Raw genomic sequence first — 17,887 nt, forward strand, 5'->3', positions numbered from 1 at the left:
AAATTAGGGGTGTTACAATAATATTTTATTTTATGAATGTTATTTTTACATGTATTATTACTACAATAATTTTAAGTTGTTATTTTTAATATTGTCTTTATCAAAAATACATTAAAGTTAATTTATTAAATTAAAATAAAAATAATTAAGTTTCTTTAGAGTATATTTAATTTTATTACTAAAGTTTTATTAAATTAAATCATAATAAAAGAAAATTGGATCTAATTGCAAATATGTAAAAAGTTTAGGAACTGAAAGTGAAATTAAAAGTAAAAAAAAACCCAGATTTTTTTTTTGGGTTGCATTTGCTTTCTCCCCCCCAACCTCTCTTCCTCACTCTCAGTCTCTCCCTCATTTTTCCCTTTCCCGGCAAACCCCCATGGCCAGTGAGATCTCCACTAGCTCCAGCATGACCGATGATGCTTGGAAGCCATGAACATCGGCCAACAGAGCAGCAGCAAGGCGAGGAGCTCGACCCACCACCCAAAGGTGGTGACGTCAGGCTAACTTCAGGCAGTTTTTTGGCCATTTCCGATGCTGAGAAGCCTGCAAGCGGTGACAGCGTGGCTCAGGTGTCCCTTTGGGACCTCCTTCGCCGGCGATAATAAAGCTTTTCTGGCGAGTCGAAGAGAGAGAAAGAGGACAAAAAAAATTTGGGCAGTAGGGTTTTCAGCAAGTTTTTGGTCGATCCGACTATCGAATCGGAAATCCGAGACCACTAATGGACTCAGGGCGATGAAATCTTAGAGATGGGGCTAGCCCCGCTTCGATCAGAGACCGTTTGAAAAAGACGATCATTGGACGGTTTAGATCGCTCGGTGAGAATTTTGAGGTTTTCAATTCCCAAAAAATAAAAAAATAATTTTATGATAATTATTAACAATTTTTTGGCATAATTTAGGTGCGATCAGATCGAAGATAGCTCATCGGCACCGGGACTGCATTTTCGGCTAGATCTGGCTGTCCGGCGACTTGTCTTGAAACGTGATCGATATTATAGTCAATCTTAGCATTTTCAGACGTTCTAGATGCATTCCAGGTGTCAGATTTGGCATAGGTAAACTCGAACTCTAAGTTGCTTAATTTTTGCCTCATACTAGGTTCAGAATAAAATTCATAAAATATTCATGGATGATCAGAAAATTATGATTCCTTTTGTAATAGCCTTATAATATTGTTTAGGACCGCGGGATAAGTTTATAGAATTTTAAAAGTTAATTTGGATAATTTTTGAAAAATATTAATTTTAAAGTCTCATAATTAAATTATTTGATGTTGTGATTATTGTTTGGTTTGGAGGGCCTAGGAGGGGCCATATAATGATGATGAGTTATGGGTTGAGTTTAGAAGTGTTATTTAAACCATTTTGCAGGTTAGGTAGGTCCTAGATATAGGAAAAACTGTGTCGGATTTTCGATATAAATTAGGCTGTCTGTTGTCTCTTTAGAGTCTTATTTTGAATTAGTGCTAATAAATCTATAACATAGTTATTTAGGTAATCAATGTCAGCTATTTTCCTCCACTCAGCGGCCACAATAGGCCCCCGGTGTACTATGAGTAGATATTGATTTTAATTATAATTTCAATATTATTATTTTATATTCAAAGCGTGCCCATGCATCATATATAAATATATGTATTTAGCTATCATAGGTACACTTTGTATTGCATTGTTACTTGATATATGGATGTGGGTGTTGCTATAGGGTAATTTGGAGCTGTGTGCGTGTGTTGGCATGTGTGTAGTGTACTGGTCATGGATATGGGTAGAACAAGCAAATCGGCTTAAGCTAGTCTCACTTGGGGCTCGGTTCTTTTTGTAATAAGTCGGGGTGAGTACGGCTTTGAGTTAATCTTGCTGGCCCCCGCATTTGGATTATTAAGTGAAAGTCTGGGACAAATTGATTTCACTGGCAGGCCTTAGATTAAGAGAGCTGTATAGGGGATCAGCTCTCATATGTATATATCTGTTGTGACATAATGGTGTGTGTGAGCGCTCCAAATTATTCTTTGTGCGAATATTGCTCGAAGTTGGTGAAATTGCTGATCGGTGTTGCATTCATTCTTAGGGATGCACTTGACTTAGGTAGTTATAGAAATTATAAGGAAAATTAATATCTTACTCTATGAGTCAAATGCTCACTCCTGTTCACTCTATTTTTTCAGGATACAGGAGGAGTTCTTTTTCAGAGTAATCTGCTCTCTTCCTCGTAGGTTTATTAACAGTTATTTAATTGTAATATTATTTTCTAAAGTTGAAATCTAGAACTCTGCATGTGTTAGCAGTAGCAGGGGCCTTGTTGGAGACTATGTTAATATAAGTTTTCGATATCAACAAATGAAAATTTTTATGATTTGCTTATAATTTAAAATTGATTGTATCAGGGTTGAGCTGGGCTCCCCTGGCTTTAGATTTTAATAGTTATCGGGTTGGGTTGACCCTAACAAAAATATAATATAATATTTTCTTTTCTTTTATTTGGATGATAAGCCTCAATTTTGTGCCCTGATATGGATTTGGGATTAGTAAGGCTTACTGCAGGCCTCGAAAGCTTTATGCTGGCTCAAGTCCTAATGCTAGTCTGGCCCGTAGATTCGGGTCATGACATTTATGATCTGTCTCCTTCTACGTCTGGGGTTGAAAATGCAGTTTAGGCGACTAGCGAGCTTTGAGCCTGAAGTTCTATATCTCTATTTATTTAATGTGACAATTTCTCCTTTCAATATAAAAAAAATTGACAAAAAAATATATAAAAAAGTTGAACACCACCGAGTGTGGTGACTTATTGATAAACCTTGAGAGTTAGAGGCATCTGACTTTTCGACTCCCCGCACTTACGTTGAAACTAAATATTGTTTCCGTTTGAAGCGGACAGAATGAATCGACTGCGGGAAATCCGTACTTGTGACTTTTTGGAAACCCACAATGACTCGATGGTATATCTCCTTATGGGGGGTTAAATTAGAAGCTAATGAAACCGTTTAACGGGGATCCTTGAGACTAGCGAGTAATGAACGTTACATCTGGAAAGTTTTTTTATTTAATTAAACAAATATGTATACTAAAAAAAATTGAACATAGTACATTGCTATTTCTGTAATATTTAATATGTAAAAAGAGTAATGAGAAAGCTTGTAACTTTCTAATTAAGATAGTGAGCAACCGGTTTTGGTCCAACATTCTTGACTCCTTATCCGCCGTTAGATGGCGATGCTAACGGCCACGTCGCGATACGACGTCATTGATCAATGCTCATTTCTTGTTCGATGGCGGTCTAGAAGCTTATTTTGTTGATAATTTGAAAGGAATCATGGAGGTTGAAATTTTCATGTTATCATGAATAATTATTTGTATTTAGTACAATAAAAATAAGTCTTTTTTATTGAATATAATTTAATTTTATGAAGATATCATAAAAATAATTATTTTAAATGTATTAAATTAATTTTAAAAAATTTGATTTTAATATTTATAAATTGATTCCAACAGAAAATGAATTATTGTGTAAGGTGTCATTCAATTAATTGTCATATTAAACATTTTTCATGAGTACCCATTTTTCTTTTAATACAAGTTGAGGGAAAAATTAAAATTGCATAAAATATTTGTGGTTAGCCAACAGGGTTAGGAATGGCCACCGTCCAATAATTCAAAATTTCTTGTCCATAGAGTAGACAGGAAATTATTAAACCAAATGTAGTTTTGATTATGACAATTAATTATTTATTTATTTTATAATATCTTATATTTTAAGTACTCTTTATTTTTTTATTATAATCATTTAAATATTTTTAATTAATAGAGATATAATATATCGAATAACAATTAATGAACTATACAAGAGATAATATTTTTTTATTTTTTATAATAAAATTAAATAATCTTAAAATATATAAATGAAAATACTCAAATGTGATACCTCTTTATTTCATATATCTAAAAGTAAAGAAAAATTAAACAAATTAGTCCTCATTAATATAATCATTTAAGTCTAATATAAGCTTTTTTTTTTTTGGATATTTTTCTTTTGCGGTCAGCAGTGAATTTTTCCCGCTAATGTCTATTTCAAGATCATGTTTTTATTTGTTTTATTTTTTTATTAATTTTGTTTTTCCCAAATCGAGCTAGATGAGAATTCATTTTAAGTACTAAATAATGAATATTCTTAGAAGTTCACTAGCTAATTTGATTTCATTTTCTTCTACATGATTTTTCCTAATTGTATCAACGTGAGACCTTTATTCCCTGATCATATATAATTTTTTTGTTTATTTAAAGTCTTTAACGTAATGAAATCCACTGTTTCAGAAAAGAAACTTTGATTATTTTCTAATCACGCCCTTCAAAATTTTGGACCCTTATTTGGCATTCACTGGTATCTTTGAGTCATGGAGGGCACATCTACATAATCATGTAAATCTGTCATGAAAATTAATTATTTATTAATTTAGTTATATATATTCGAATATAAATTAATCAATATAAATTTTTTTAGAATATCTTAATTTAATTGTTGGAATATTTATCAGTTATCAACTGTATCTAATAGTTAAATCAATTCCATAACACAAAGCAAATGTTACGTGATTAATAGTTTTTTTTTGGAATAAGGGTTAATTTGCCTTCTATACTTATTGAGGGAGGTTCAATTTAGTCAATTTTTAATTTTTGGTTCAATTTAACTCACAAATTTTAACTCAATTAATTAATATGTGCTAATTTTTAATATTTAATTATTTTTTAATATTAAAATATTATTTTTATATTGTATAATTATTTAAATAAAAATATAAAATTATTATTTTTTTCCAAATTATTAATATAATTAAATAAAATTAAAAATATAAAAATATCATTTTTTTTCATATTATTTATAATTAATAATATGGAAAAAAATAATATTTTATATTTTTAGTTTTATTTAAATAATTATACAATATAAAATTATATTTTAATATTAAAAAATAATTAAATATTAAAAAATGACACATTATTTAATTGAGCTAATTTGAGCATAAATCAAAACTTGAGAGTTAAATTGGACTAAAAGTTAAAAATTGGCTAAATTGAACCTCCCCAATATAGTATAGGGGGCAAATTAACTCTAATTTCTAATTTTTTTAGAGAGTGTTTGATTTAACTGTTAGATACAGTTAATAATTGATAAGATTCAATAGGTAAATCAAAATGATTGGTAAACCTCTAAAAAATTAAGTGATAGCTTATATAGAACTGATAGCATATCAAATTGCAGCAGTTTGTATCAACTTTAAAGTAAGAATTGTTTAGCTCTAAATATTTACTTATAAGAGTTTGTTTAGTTTAACTATTAGTACAGCTGATAAATGATAATGGTTGTTGTTAGTTAATACTTGAAAGTTGATTGCAGCTTTTTTATATTAAATGTTTAACAAAATTATGTCTAACAATTATTGTTGATATGTAAATTACTAGTATGGATATATCATTTTATTGTTAAAATGGATAAATAAATAACAAATAATTTGAAAAAATTTAATTCAATAACTTAAGAATAAATAAAAATATATATAAATTTAATTTTAAATTAATATTCTTTATTAGTATATTTAAAAAATATTTTATTAATATTTTTAATAATAATATTAAATAAATCATTTTATCTTTTAATGTTATAAAAATTTTGTAAAAAAAAATTGAGAAATTAAAAAATATATATATATAATTTTTATATATAATATATATATTTTTTAATTTAAGTTATTATATGTTACTTAGCACCGTAAAGTGCATGCACGCTAATCGCTAGTCCGATTACTAAATTATACACAAATTGCTACTCCGAACTAAGGGCTGAAATCTGAACTCAAGATTTGAGGAAAGCTGTCTGACTGAATGAGCTCCTAACTAAAGGACTTTGTTGGAGGAATTAAAAAAACCTCAACTCGATCAAAGAACCTTTTATCAGTATGCTTTGAATATTAAGGTTATTTTTGTCGATCAATAAAAAAATAATGGACTTGACTAGGTATACAAAAATCTGAGTATAAAAATATATAAATTGGGGTAATTCAGTAAATTCGTAATATTTTTTTTTATGTGCAATGTCTATTTAGCCCTTTATAATTTGAATTTTAAAATTTACAATTTCTCTCTCTTCTATTATTAGTCATCCAATCAAATACCACCAACTCTCTAACCAATTATGTTTCACCAATTATTCAACTAATAAGAGACTATCCCACAATTTATCTAACCTATCAGAATCTACTATTTTTTTAACATATCAAAATCCATCATTCTTTTAACCTATTAGATCTAATCAATAATAGCATTACTCTAATCCATCTAGAGTTCACCATTACTCTAATCAATAATAGCATATCTTAACCTCTAATTTCATAACTTATTCTTAAGCAAACGACTTCATATCCATCTAAAGTATTTTCTTCATGTATCCATTTTCAATTTTTTCCCAAACTAAATTTATATTTTCTATCTCATATATCCTTCAAGTTCTATAACAATGGGAGACGATCCAATTTTCGGAAGAGAAAAGAAAAAAGGAAAATATTATGTTATCTCTAAAATTAAACCGAATAATCCGAAAAATTCAAAATAAAAATTGAATCGAATCAAATTTCTACAAAAATTAAACTAAATTTATGCATTAAATCGGTCTGGCTGATTGTTTCAGTTTAAACTGAATAATGCTCACTTTTATCTAATTGATTAATTATGATATCTTTAATCATAATTACTTGATTTATGATTTATTTCACTAATAGTTACTTGATTAATTCATTTAATTGTTAATAATTACTTGATTAATTGATCTAATTAATTATGATCTATTTTATCATAGTTACTTGATTTATAATCTAATTAATTAGGTGGTTCGATTTTCACGAGATGGAAGGAAAAAAGGAAAAATATTATGTTATCTCTAAGATTGAACTGTATAAACTAAAAAATTAAAAAAAAAAAAAACTAAATTGAACTAAATTTCTACAAAACCAAACTGAATTTTCAAATTAATTATGTCTAATCAATCAATTATTTCAGTCTGAACCAAATAATGCTCACCACTATCTAATTGATCATGTTGTAATTGATCATGGCTAATATATGCACTAATTGGATATGATCTATTTGATTAATTTATAAAATACTTATTAGTGCTTGATCTAATTGTTAATAGTTATTTGATTAATCAATTTAATTGATTATGATGTAGTTGATCATATTTACTTGATTTATGATTTAATTGATTGTGATATACTTGATTAATTGATAAAATATCCAATAATACTTAATTATAATGTAATTGATTATAATTAATTGATTTAGATCTAATTGATTATGATCTACTTGATTAATTAATAAACACATGATAGTACTTTATTATAATCTAATTGATTATAATTAATCGATTTAAAATTTAATTGATTATGGTGTAATTAATCATAATAACTTGATTTATGAACTAATAGATTAATAGTTACTTGATTAATTGATTTAATTATTAATAGTTACTTGGTTAATTGATCTAGGTGATTATGATCTAATTTAGCATAGTTACTTAATTTATGATCTAATTAATTAGGCGGTCCGATTTTCACAAGAGGGAGGAAAAAAGAAAAAAATATTATGCTATCTTCAAAATCGAATAGAATAAAACAAAAAATTCAAAACTAAAAATTGAACCGAACTGAATTTCAACAAAAATAGAATCGAATTTTCAAATTAATTCGGTTCGATCAGCCATTTATTTCAATCTAAACCAAATAATGCTCATCCGTATTAATTGCTTATAATGTAATTGATCATAGTTACTAAATTTATGATCTAATTAATTATGATCTATTTAATTAATGATAAAATATTCATTAATGCTTGATTATGATCGAATTGTTAATAGTTATTTGATTAATCAATCTAATTGATTATAATTATTTGATTTATGATCTACTTGATTAATTAATAAAATGCTCGATAGTATTTAATTATAATGTAATTGATTATAATAAATTGATTTATGATCTAATTGATTAATTAATAAAATATTGATAGTACTCGATTATGATCTGATTGATAATAGTTACTTGTTTTATAATCTAATTAATTAGGCGATCTGATTTTCACAAGAGGAAAAAAAAAAAGAAAAATATTATGTTATTTTCAAAACCGAACCAAATATATCGAAAAATTCATAAATAAAAATTTAACCGAACTTGAATTTCTAAAAAAACTTAATCGAATTTCTGAATTAATTTGGTTCAGTTGGTTATTTTGATTTGAACCGAATAATGCTCACACTTATCTAATTGATTAATTGATAAAATATCTGATTGTATTTGATTATGATCTAATTGATTATAATACTTAATTTATGATATATTTGATTAATTAATAAAAATACTCAATAATACTTGATTATGATCAATTGATTATAGTTACTTGTTTAACATCTAATTGATTAATTGATCTAATTGTTAATAGTTACTTGATTTATTTATTCAATTGATTATGTTATAATTAAGCATAGTTACTTGATTTATTATCTAATTGTTAATAGTTAATAATTAATTTAATTGATCATAACTATTTGATTTATGACCTAATTGATTCAACAGTTACTCGTTTGGTTTGGATGGGTCAACTCTAGTTTATTAAATAAATGAATTAAAGTTTGAACTGAATCAGTCATTGGCCTAATTTTCATTTAAATCAATTCAACTAGTCCGATTCGGTTCAATTCTAACACACTATATAAATCAATTGTGATTGGTTGAATTTTTAGTGTAGTTAAACATAATTGATTGAATTTTTGATAGGTCATGATTGATTGAGAGATTAATAGAAGCTATTGATTGGTTAAAAAATTAATGGGATATAATTGTCTAAGAGATTGATAAGAGCAAATTGATAAAAAAAAAAAAAAGAGAATTATGATTGATTGAATTTTAGAGGAAAATAATTTTGATAAGAATTAAATTAATTTAGAGTCTTAATGACTTAAGGATAGAGTTGACATTTCATTTTATTCGTACAATTTTTATAAGCATTTTTTTTACACCATATATTTTCCAAAAATAATATAGCAGTTTATGAATAACTTTATTTTTGGAGCTAATAAAAAAGTAGCTGTGTATTCAATTAATCATTGGCCACCTTTTTAAAGAGTTAACCAATGAGATTGATTCAACCGTTTAGATTCCTATTGACTAGCCCTCTTTCATTTTACGTCTCTTCACAACTGCGCTCCGTGAATTGGGATGTCTCTCCACAACTTGGCTCCATGAATTGGGAACACCAGGCCTTGAAATCACAATTTTTATAGGAATACTAAGGGTAGTTTTCGTGCATCGAGACTAAATACTCTCATCGGGCCATCTTAAGAGAGCACTCCCCACATTGAAATGGTGCATATGGAATAAATAATTCCCTAGTGCCCATAGAAAAGTCCAACCCTAATTGATAATTAATCATTTATGTTAATTAAAGTGTTTCTTAATGTTCTAAATGTATTAATTTTATTTATGATCATTTTATAAAATATAGTTGTTTATAATTTAAATTTCTTTTAAAAAATTAAGTTATTTTTTTATATAAAAAATTAAGTTCAAATATTAAATGATGATTTTCTTTTTTAAGAATTTTCATTTAGATTATAACAACATATATTTAAACCATTATCTATATATATATATAATAATGTTAAACATAAAGTGATACGTGACACATATTTGCTTTTATTGTTTGATTATATATAGTGTAAAATACAAATAAAAAGTTAACTCAATTGTACCATAGTTCTCTCAAAGGCTGATTATAGCAATGCCCTTCACACAACGGTATGGGATTTGGTGTGCATGTATATATATATATATATATATATATATATATATATATATATATATATATATACAGCTGATTTAAAATTTGTTTTTAAAATTTCAACATACGTTATTCAAATTAGGACTTTATATAGAGAAACTATACGAGGAAGTGGTTATTTTATCCACACATTCTACATGAATGACTAGCTAATAAAAAATTGATATATAAATAATTATAGTTATTAATTTTTTAAAAGGTATTATTTCATAGTTATAATTTTATAAATTCTTTTCATATATAAATTTTTTTTTTTTAATGGAGACTGAAGAATGATTAATGTGTTAAATAAATTAGGTATTCGAACTCAAGATCTCTCCAGTACTTTATAGAAAACCAATAAAGCTATTTCTGAGTTGTACTTATACAAATATATGTTTATTTTTTTTTTATTGACTTATCACCATATATGTATATATCCTACGGGAATCACTGATATATCTTATAATTTCTCCTCTAGATAAGTTCTATTGTTCACATTGATATACTGTTAGGTACCCCTCTGCCCGTAAAGCCAGGACCTGAGCTTGGCAGGAGCAATTCATAAGGTGCAATTCCAGGCCCACAACGGTTGCCAAGTTTCGGATCAGCGTTTCTCCTTTCAATCTCTTTTTCAATCTTCTTTATCTCCATTGAGAATTTGTAGAATGCTTCAATGATCTCAGTGTCACCTCCCCATGTTGAAAGGTCTTTCCTACCACCAATATATTGCTCATCCGTTGCATGCGTGGAAAGTATATCAAGCACAGACATGAAATATGTCGTGTCAGGAAGACTTGGCAATGAAGATAAGAAATGACCTTGTTGGTCTGCAAGAAAATTTGCATTTCCTTGATTAGGCACCAGCCTTCGCATGTAGGGTGGCCTAACTGGGATGTACCCACCATAATGATATTGCCCAAAATTTAATGCTGCGTGCTGTGCTGTTACAATCCATAGAATGGTAGGAAGGAAATAGGTGAGGTCCTCTGGAGTTGAGAGTTTGGACCACCAATCGGCATGAGAAACATCAGCATGACCCACGTTGATGAACTCATTATAGCAGGCTTGAAGCTCAGTATCATATTGGACTAAACTTGCCTCTGGATAATAATAGTTCACATAGGTTCTAACCAATGTCTCAATGGCCGACCATATAAGAAGTCCATCGTTGGCATATGGATAATCTTCGATAAGTAATCTCAACCCATGTTTCCGGGTTGGGTCAGGCTCTGCCAGTCCTCTAAAAGGAAATGCAACCGAGGTAGCATTAGCTTTCAGCAAGGCATAAAGGTCCAAGATTCTTTAGTTTTGTAGCTTTTATAGTCCAGCTTATATAGAATATTGAAAAATTTACCTTCTAATAAGGTCAGCAGGAAGGCCCTCCAAGTCGAATCTCCACCAATCTCTATAGGCAGATTGAGTAATCTCCATGCAGTATTTTTCTGCAGTGAAGTAGCACTCGATGATTCCTTTTGCATTGACCAGAACTTCACGAGCCTGTGCATTTATAGCCAATGTATCTCGCATGTGAGGCTTAAGAAGCTTGCAAACTGGGTGCATTACACTTAATTGCCGGTGTGCAGCTATTATAAATGGTTCCATGCATGCATGAACTCTCAACCTGCATTTTAATTATCATAAATTAATTGATAATTACAACATTTCTGTTTAAAGGAATTGGGTTTTGCATACCAGTGATGAATTAATTGATGGGCACCAGCATCATTGGAGCAAACATGGGCTTTGGCTAGTTGCCAGAGCCAATAAGTGGTATCATCCACAGGAGGGGTAACAACCTGCCTAGATGGTGAATTCATATCCATAGTTGGAAGGCTGAGTTCAATGGCTATGGGTTTCAATGTTCCCAATGGAGTCAAGAAAAATATTGTACGGGTTGCATGAGCTTTCCTTTCATCAAGAGCATTTATGCGTTTCAGAAATGGAAGGTAGATATCATGATAGTCCAGAATGAACAACTTTTTCTCTTCTAATGCCTGATAAATATGGAATTTAACAATGTAAAGTTTGGGAAAATGGTGTGCTTGTACAAGAAAAAAATGAGATTAAGCAAAACAACACAGAATAGCACTGAAAGCAAGCAAAAATCACTATTGCATATTAGATTTAAGGCAACGGCTATTTTGCAACGGTTATCAAACAACTACTTTATGTTATAACAACGGAGGGAAATGAAATGGTTCTCAAATCACTACCATTAACTTATGATTACAGTTGCATTATGTAGCAGTGAATAAAAGGTAACTCTCTCAACGAGTCCATCAAGCAACATCATACCTGCTGTACGGTCATTCCATTAAGATTGCCTGAGATATGCTCTTCTTTGAGCGAAGATTCTTGTGGACCATAGATGAAGCGATTCAGTTTGCTTACAGGAGGAAAAATCTAGACAGAAAAGCTCATTATTGCTGGCATTTTATGTGCTATTGTATGGAAATGTGAAGTAACATGACGAAAAATGAAAACTTATGCTTTTATATATTTTTTTATTAAGCTTTCCTTCATTTGAAGAATTCAATGAGCTAACCATAAGCCTTTCGATGCTTAAAGGGTTTAAGCCTCTAAGTGTTAAACGACCAAACTCATCATCTCGCAAGCAGCAAGACGCTCCCCCTGAAACTGAAAACAAGTATAAAAGAATCATATGTAGTTAGTCCCGTGGAATTAATTTTTCCAACAAATTATGAAGAAAATTCTTCAAAGAGAAGATTTTGGAATCTGATTGAATGCTCACATAGCCTCATTTATTAAAAAAGAAAAGCTTAAATTAGTTTTTTTTTTTTTAAAAGCAAATGAATTTTATTAATACATTTAAGAAAAAAATTAGCATATTCGATCATCAAATCTTCCTAGTTCATCTGCTTACAAAAAGCTTAAATTAATTAGTTACTTACGAGATATGCCATTTGGAGGGTCAAATTTGTATATTTCTTTTATGGACTGCAGGATCTTGGTGAGCATAGATGGCAGTGGAAGCCTGCTCCAATTCTCAATTGGTAACTGTACTCCCAAGGGAGTCCTCCTTTTATACAGAGAATTAATTTCAGAAAAATCCTTGATAGAATAACTGTTCATGGAGGCATTTCTTAGTGTAGGAATTAAATTTTTGAGCAATCATTTCAACTTTCCTGCAGCCACAGCTTTAGTTTTAGAATCGTCAAGCGCTTCGTCTCGTGGCACATACATTGGCGTTTGTTCATTCACTGGGGATTCTGTGCTCACATCTGCAACATTCGTTAATGCAATTTTTTATCAGTTTATTATTAATTAACTCAACCTTTATTCACTACTCAAATGATAATAAAATTATCTATCAAGACTAGCCTGTGTTGCTTGGGTGACGTCCAGTACGACACCGTCTTGGATATGGGCAATTCTCACCTCCTAAAGTTGGTCTTGAATATTCCATTCCTCTGTCAGGATTTCCTAAATCATTGTATACATCATAATCATATATTCTATCTGATAATTTTCTGACTCCCTTTCCATCACCTCTTAACTGCTCAAGTTCACTTTCTCTAAACTCTTTTAGCCCTAATGGTGTTTGACAGGGTAAATATGCCTGCCAAATCGAAGAATTTAAAAGAAAAGTGTAAGTAAATTTTTGAAGAACTTTGCATGATTAATTAATTTAGCCTAGTTTGAGGGAAAGAATTAATTAAAAATTTTACCTTGTTAAAGAAAAAGATCCTTTTCTCAGGATGAATCTTGTCTGGTTGAACCCAAGAATTGCAAGCAAAGGGGATAACTCCTTCAATGTTGACGTTTTCAAGATAGAACTCCTTGTGATATTTATTAATCACTGTGATAGCTCCTGGAATCCCAAAGTTTGAATCTACCTGAAATTCTACTTTGTAAGTGACTTGTTTGGCCTCAGTTTTATTGCTTTTGGACCATTTTAATGTAGCTTCGCTGCTTAGGTGTGCCTGCATTATCCCTTCATAAGACAAACAAAATCATCAAATGAATGGAAATGAATGGGCAAATGTAACTAGCCAAAAAAAAAAAAAGAAGAAGAAGAAGAAGAGTTCTTTGAAGCAAGATGAAAATAAACGTTTAATACTTGGATCAATGTGGGTGCTAACGAGCTGGAAGACAACACCTCCCTGGCTAGGGTAAGTGTTATCTAAGAAATGAAGCATTTTCTCCCAATATTCCGTCTCGCAATTCCTCAGAGTCACCTCTGCTGTGATCTTGAGCTTCACAGGCTTTTCTGCTACTGCTTCCACAATGGGATTATAAAAAATAAGAGCAGCCACAGTAGTAGTTCTCGGCTTTTTCATCATTTTCTGATGATTTCTCTTATTATTAACCAAGGACGGAAATAAAAAGGCGGTGAAAGCAGAAACTTTGTTTTGTTGAATAAAAGAGGGGAAAGAACGATGTTTGTCCATCACCATGAATGAACCCACACCTTCCATAGTTATTGCCATATTTACAAACACAATAATGCTACAAAGTTTATATATATGCCCTCAGCTTTCATATATAAAAGCAATATGCAGTAATGGAGTTTGGAGGATTGAAGGTTGCTGATGGTTTATTTATAGGGAAGATAATATTTCAGCTGCTGATAAATATCAGTGTATATATCAAAAGATTATGAATTTCTTGTTTTATTTAAAAGGATTTTTCTTTTCATTATTTTTTCTTGCACGTGACATTCATTATTCATCACAAATTTACAATTATGTTCATCGTGTCTCATATAATATAATTCATGCTTCCCTCTGCACAATACGACGAAGACTAAAAACTCAGGCGACAGTGTCCTTGATAAACTTTGCGACTGAACATTTAACAATATGAAAAATGTGTTATTCCCTAATCGATATATTTATTAATTTTTTATTTATAAAAGTTAGCAAAAAATTTTAATTTATCTCTTAACATTTGTATATGGCATCTATTCTGGTCTTTATTTAAAATATATATATATATATAGTTTTGTTTATATTATTATTATTATTATTATTATTATTATTATTATTATTATCTCATAATTTATTTTTTAAAATAAAACTTATTAAATTTTTTTTTTCATTTATGTTAATTACCACCCTCACTAAAAAATCTTTTAGAGATGATTCACAAATTTGTCATTAACAATGTAAGTTAGTGACAGATCTGTAGTTAATTGGAATAACGTTCAATTTAATTTCTGCATTTATTGAAGAGGTCTAATTTAATCTATTTTTAACTTTTAATCTAATTTAACTCATAAGTTTTGATTTATGTTTAAATAAGTCTAATTAATAAAAATATTATTTTTTAATATTAAATATAATATAAAAATAATTTATTTAATATTTTAATTATACAAATTATACAATATAAAAATAATATTTTAATATCATTTTTAAAATATTTAATTATTTTGTTTAAATAATATTAAAAAATGACTTTTGTTAATATTAAAATATTATTTTTATATTGTATAATTAATTAATTAATTTGTTTATATATCAAATAATTGATTTAAATAAATTATTTAATATTTAATTATTTTTTAATATTAAAATATTATTTTTCTATTGTATAATTAATTAAATAAAAATATTATTTTTATTATTCAATATTATTAATTAAACCGAAAATATAAAAAAATATTTTTATATTTTCATATAATTAATTTTTAATTTTAATTAATTATATGAAAATATAAAAATATTTTTTTATATTTTCGGTTTAATTAATAATATTGAATAATAAAAATAATATTTTTATTTTTATTAATTAAATATACAATATAAAAATAATATTTTAATATTAAAAATAATTAAATAATTAAATAATTTCATTTTTTTGTTAATTGGACTAATTTGAGCATAAATCAAAACTTATGGATTAAATTGGACCAAAAGTTAAAAATAGACTAAATTAAACCTCCCAAATAAGTAAAAGGGCAATTTAAACCTTATTCCATAGTTAATTCATTACTTAGATCTGTTAGTAGTAAGATTTTTACTTTTCGGCTATAATCATAATTAATTTGTAGAAATCACAAAATTGAGTTTTAGCAATGAAATACACCTGAAACTTTCATCACTAAGTATTAGCAACGGTCTCACAATTTTGATCTATTGCTAATTAAATTTGTAGCGTTTTTTTTTTAATTTTTTTTATCAAATCTTGGTACGATTTACTATATGATGAGTTGAAAAATTATATATGATGCTGTCACAAGAATCTTCACGGTTATGGACTTGCAAAATAGGAAAACAATGGGTGAGTTAGTTGATCTAGTTGATCACCACATCTAGTTGATCACCACTCCAATACCTACTCCAATACTCTAATACCTAAGTCATTATTGGAGTTTTGGACAATGAGAATAGAGTTCTCTATGTAGTTGATCACCACTCCAATACCTAAGTCAATATTGGAGTTTTGGACAATGAGAATAGAGTTGAGAGAACAAGGATTGGATCCTCTCTCTCTCTCTCTCTCTCTCTCTCTCTCTCTCTCTCTCTATATATATATATATATATATATATATATACATCAGTTAGACTCCCATTAGCATTAGGAGTGTTGAGTCGTGATAAGGATTAATCCCCGAATATCTGAGACTATCCAATTGCTAAAGTTTTTATTGGTATAGGACTCATCTTCTTATTAGGATTCTAACTCATCATGTGAGTATTTTGAAATCTTGTCTTAGGAGAGGGAGATCTTCCACATTGGGATGACCTGTATACCAGTTGGGCGAGAACGAACCATGGGCAATTGGGCAAATGTCCCTATACCTGTTGGGCGAACAACCTACTGGCAAATGCCCTTATACTTGTTGGGTGAATGACTTATGGGCGAACGTCCTTCAAGCGAACATGTTTATAGTAGCATCATTAGTCCCCCCCTTAAAATGTCTCTGAATCTTTAAGTTTGAGTGTTCGAATTTTGCAATGTATGGCTACAATCTTGCCACATCATCTGGTCTAGTCGGTTTCGCACACATAAATGTTACCTTTGGTTGGCCAATATTTCTTGTCCTTTAGTCTTCCCAAAATACCTTTTTGATACCTGAAGTCATTAAATGACTTCTCTATATATGCTCTGGGGGGTTATCCCCTTCTCATTATGTTTTTCCTTTTGAGTTTGAGTTTAAAATCTTTATATCGATTCTTTATTGGTTCTTTGGATTTCATCAGAATCTTCCACTCTCTAAGTTGTGGAATCACCCCGTGACTCCCAAGAGATGCCCAACAGTGCATACGCGCTCATCCCCTCGGACAACAGTTATAGCAATGATCCTGAAGTGGTTACAGGTACTTCCGAGCGAGCGAATGGTATGAGCAAAGGTAGTCTTCTCGAGGTGGGCATACAAGAGGCTAATTTAGCCGTAGGAGGTGAGAATGAGGTTAGACACCCAGAGCGGGCAAGCGGTTTGGGTGGGGCTACTCTGGCTAAGCCAAATAATGACAGTGGTCCTATTGCATTAATCAAGTCAAAATTTAGGAAAACCGTTATTCATTCAATCTTGTAGAAATATGATGCGTTGAACGGCTACATGTTCCATCATGTACAAGAGGACTTTAGGGTGTATGACCCTATCGTTTAGCCCAATTTCTTCATGATTTATGGAGAAACATTCAAGGATGGCTTCTGACTCCCTCTAGACCATTTTTATGAGTTTTACAATATCTGTGTCACCTAACTAGCGCCCAACAACTGGAGGACCCTGGTGGCTCTTAGGGGCTTATACCATCAGTACAACATTGAGTGCAAGGCTAAATTTTTGCTAGCTTCTTCCAACTGCTTGATCGCCTAGGACATGAGTTTAATTACTTTCAAACGAAAAGGGTTGTCATCTTTTTTAAGGGTCTCCCTTCTTCAGTGAAAAGATGGAAGAACAAGCTTTTTTCTCCTGGGACAGGCCATAGGAGTTAGCTAGGAGAATTTCCCCTTGATTTGGTCATTGAATGTGAAATCCAGGAAAGGGGAGATCAGACTGACCGAGAATGAACATGTTGCAGTTGCTGAGCTTAAGAGTTTGGTCGAGGGGCT

The 17,887-nt window shown here is 29.7% G+C and overlaps 1 pseudogene; it reads right to left on the reverse strand.

The window, feature by feature from the left end:
- Positions 1-10,164: 10,164 nt before the first annotated feature.
- Positions 10,165-14,334, reverse strand: LOC131170464 (linoleate 13S-lipoxygenase 3-1, chloroplastic-like; annotated as a pseudogene).
- Between the last annotated feature and the right edge of the window lie 3,553 nt (positions 14,335-17,887).

This window comes from Hevea brasiliensis, chromosome 11 (assembly GCF_030052815.1).
Source record: "Hevea brasiliensis isolate MT/VB/25A 57/8 chromosome 11, ASM3005281v1, whole genome shotgun sequence".
NCBI classification, from domain to species: Eukaryota; Viridiplantae; Streptophyta; class Magnoliopsida; order Malpighiales; family Euphorbiaceae; genus Hevea; species Hevea brasiliensis.